Source organism: Trachymyrmex cornetzi, unplaced genomic scaffold (assembly GCF_001594075.2).
Source record: "Trachymyrmex cornetzi isolate Tcor2-1 unplaced genomic scaffold, Tcor1.1 scaffold1093, whole genome shotgun sequence".
NCBI classification, from domain to species: Eukaryota; Metazoa; Arthropoda; class Insecta; order Hymenoptera; family Formicidae; genus Trachymyrmex; species Trachymyrmex cornetzi.
Genome location: NW_017295646.1, coordinates 157495 through 161989, shown reverse-complemented (window position 1 = coordinate 161989; position 4495 = coordinate 157495). Strand labels below are relative to the sequence as shown.

Here is a 4495-nt window from a genome sequence, read left to right as displayed (position 1 = left end):
TTTTTTAAAAAAAAAAAAAAAAAAAAAAAAAAAGAGCGAACGCAGTGTAACTGGCTAATAATTCACTCTGGACTTTCTCTTGTGCGCGATAAATTCGTTAACGTACACAACGCGACGCGTCGCAACGTATTAACTGCGTCGAGCTTTTTTGAAAGCTATACGTATAATGTTGTACATTTCGTTGGATGTGCATCGATAGTGCAACTAACGAGCCTCAGATTTTTATATTGACCAAAAATTTGAGAAAAATTTTACTCGTCTCCATATCTCAAAAAAAAACGTGAAAATATTTCAAACAAACATGCATCGCCGTGTGCAAATCAAATGAACATTTATGACAATGTGTCATAAATTATGTGATCGATCATTGTGAGTTCGTTATTATAAAAGATAAAACTTGATGAAGAAGATAGTATCTAAAACGCCTGATTAAAATATTAATTTATTCGCAAAATTTAATTACTGATATTCCTCCACTGAGACTATTTATGGAAAACTGAAGTATTTCCATTATCGATTTAACAATTTGTGATTCTTTTTTCATGGTACGTATGAAAAAAAAACTTTAAAGTGTAGGCGAGTGCGCCAAATTTCTTCGATGTTATTTATCAGCCTTGGAACTTTGATATCGTCTTAGCTGGTAATTAAGATGTTTTTCAATATTATTTTTGCCTAAAATTTTTTTTCTTTCCCTCATTATTTAGCGCAACATCAAAATTGGTATGACGCTTACTTTATATAGGCCAACCATCGACTCAACAACAAATTACTTACGCTCTATTCACTTGATATTCTCAATCATTTCTTTGTATTCGTTATATAGTATAAAAAATATATAACAGACAAGTGAATGATTTACAATCGAGAGAAAACGCACAAAATCATTACCGAAATAAAAACAATTATTAAAATAAAAACAATTGTTGAAATAAAAAATTCACTGGAAAAGTAAAGTGAGGGCAGAAATAGCAGCAATCCATACACAAGAATATAGATCACGCGAAATTCTAGAATGTTAATAAAAACAACAGTAAAAAAAAAGTAGTAATATACAAAAGATACATACAGAAATAGATAAAAATACAGAAACTTTAACAGGATGTTAATAAAAACAGTAGTAAAACAAATATCATATAACACAGAAAGTATACAGAGAAAGAATGGTTTTACTGAAGTATCTAAAACTTTAGCTAGACACAGATTTGAAAATGATTGTATTAGATTATCAAAATAGAACTGGAATATCAAAGCTTTCACAACATATTGTTTGAATTTCCTACATATTTATTTTGATGATCTCCGACAAAATTATTTTTAGATTTTTATCTACCAAAATTTTTAGATACTTCACAAAGAAAGAACAATTTTACTTAAGTATCTAAAAAAGCTAGATATAACATATCTAAAAATTTAATCAGATATAGATCTGAAAATAATTATATTAGACCATCAAAATAATTATGTAGGAATTTCAAACAATGTTGCAAAAAAATTTAACTCCAGCAGTTTGAGCATTCTACATAATTACTTTGATAGTCCGACAAATAATTTTCAGACCCGTATATAGCTAAACTTTCAAATAGTTGAACAAAACCGCCCTTTCTATGCAGAAAAATCGTTTTCTCTTTTTGTGTAGAAATAGCATAAAGGGTATAGTGTAGTATTGTTTTAAACTTATCATTAGTACATTTATAGAATTCGAATGTTAAGGGATATGAATGCTATAAGGCTGCCACTCTACTGCCACCGTCACGTCTCATTATCTATGCATACGCGGGAGTGATATCACTGGACATATTAATATATGAACAGCGTGATTCCATCATGTGTACCCGATGATGGTATTGATGGCGATAAATTCAGCGGCACGCGTGCCGACAAATTTCCGATCGGAGGGGACCAGTATACTCATCCCTGGAGCAGAGAAAAGTCACCCTGTTTAATTTCGCGCGTCGACGTTGACGCGCGGCGACACGTAGCGCGGATCCGCGCACCGCCGGCTATGAATCCCAGGGTATGAATAATACGCGCATCGCGGGCTAGAATAATTTCACGTTGAATTCAAATCCGGGATCGATGAGGCCTACTCCCGCCGACGATCTAACCCAGTTTCGCCTACGAGGCGTGTACGGGCCACGAGCGCTGCCACGTCTCTCGCTTTACGGAGTAAAGCCGCGACGAGTCGATAAAAACGCAATTTTGCGCTGTTCGTTAGCGTGCTACCCCTAGCTCGCGAGCAAAGCGCAACGTGGTGACGTGGAGAAGTCTGAACGAATTGTATCAAGTCCACGTAAACACCCGTTCATTCGCGATTCGAAGGTGAGCGAGCCAATTCCGCCGATTGATCGTAGCGTTTATCGCCGCGCGTCAAAATGATTTCTTCATTTGCGATCATTGAGTAATATTACATAACTGCAGGGTATTACATGTATTTCCTGACGTCACTTATTAATGTACATTTCGTCATCACAGACATACATTTATAGAATGATTTTGCATTAATATCTAAAAATTTAATTAGATACCAATCTTATTAGGTACATATTTGGTTTAGATATTACAAATAATTTTGCTGTGTCGTCAAAATAATTATGTAGGACGCTCAAGCTGATTGCTAAAATGTCAAAACTTTGTACAGTATGGCTTATCATACTTGAGATTTCTTCCTGTAATCATTTTTATGACTCAACAAAATTATTTCAATATCTGTATTCGCAAAGAACTGTTTTGCTGAAATATCTAAATTTAGCGAAATTCAAATTGAAAATAATTTTGTTGTGCCATCAAATTAATGATGTACAACGCTCAAACTGAGTTGCTAAAATTTCAAAACTTTCTGCAGCGCTGCTTATCATGCTTAAGATTCTTATGTAATTATTTTAACGCTCTAATAAAGCTATTTTCAGATCTGTCTCTATACGGAAAGAATGATTATGCTAAAGTATCTAAATTTAGCTGTATACAAATCTGAAAATAATTTTGTTCGGTCACCAAAATAATACGTAGGATACTCGAATTAATTGCTCAAATGTTAAAACTTTTTGCACTCTTACTTATTATATTTGAGATTTCTATGTGATTATTTTGATGACCCCTAATAAACTTATTTCTAGATCTGTATCTAAACGGAAAGAACGATTTTGCTAAAGTATATAAAAATTTAGATATAAATTAGAACATAATTATGTCGAACCATCAAAATAATTATATAAAAAGCTCAAATTAGTCGCTAAAATATTAAAACTTTTTGTAACCTTGCTCATCATATTTGAGATTTCTTTGTAATTATTTTGATGATCCAACAACACAATTTTCAGATCTAAATCTCAATATATTGTATACTTTAGCAAAACGTTTCTTTCGACGTAATCTTGCGACGGTCGGCTTTCGCCGAATAATTCGCATCTGTTCTCCGCATCACGTTTACGCATTGTCGTGGAAGGAAAAACGGAGACCGAGAGTGCCCCGCGAGTAAACGTAAATGATACCGGTAAGCCAATACGACGTGTACCGTGACGCTTCTCACAGAAGACGGGCGCGCACCACGTGAGCTATCACAGAATGACGTAGGCTTTGTGTTCCATTGTTCACTCACCTCCCCGTGCGTAACAACCCCCGCACAAAGTTGCCCCTTTACGAGGGCGCGCGGTTGATTAATGAGAGCATCGCGTGAAAGTGCGGCCCGCGGCGAAGGTTCGCATGTCACCTCAGAATTAGAAACGTGATTCCGACACGCGTATTCTTCTCTCCCTCTTCCTCCCTACCTCTTTCCTTACCCCTCCGCGAACGCAGATTAATCGAAGGGGGTGGCAATCAGCATTCGACGGACGGAGAACTCGGCGAAGCTTCCGGACCACAGCGAACGCGCTGCTCCAGATCGGCAGTTTCGGCGTGGCGCGGAAACGTGGCGCACGCGGGGAACGCACTGCGAAAATCGCGAGAAACTCCGGCGGGGGGAGGGAGGGGAATGGAAAAACTAGGAGGTGCACCCTCGCATGCGGCGACACCACACTCGGCGCGTAACTAGGGCGGGCGGATACGCGTGATTAGGCGCGTGGGTGCGTGCAAGGTGCGTGTCCGCCGCGTGATAAGAGCGCCTAAATATAGGTGAGTCGCTCCGCGACCTTCGGTCGACGAAGGTTCGTCGAAGACTGGTCGGCCGCAGGGTGGGAGGGCTCTTTTTCAAAGGCAGCGTTTTCTCGACGACGACGACGGCGGCGGCGTCGACGGCGGCGGTGGTGGTGGTGGCGAAGCTTCCGGATGGAGGGTAACGGGCATGCGTGTGACGAATGGCACGATCGGCACCGCACGACCGTGCACAAGGGTGTGCCGGGGAGAAATGCGTGATCCGGAAATGATAGCCCGCGGTTGCTCGCTCGCTTTGCGAACGCGTTGTGCGCGACGACTCGCGTGTTTCCCTCACCCCCGAGTACGCGGTTTACGACGACGATGTAGATTAGGCTGCCTGTGGAGCTTTGATTCTCCCTCTGCTCTC

General features: G+C 39.5%; 1 protein-coding gene across 1 annotated transcript in view; it reads right to left on the bottom strand.

Annotated features, from left to right (window-relative positions):
• The window catches only part of LOC108761338 (uncharacterized), a 117659-nt gene that overhangs the window by 110440 nt on the left and 2724 nt on the right, over nt 1-4495 (bottom strand). The window lies entirely within an intron of this gene.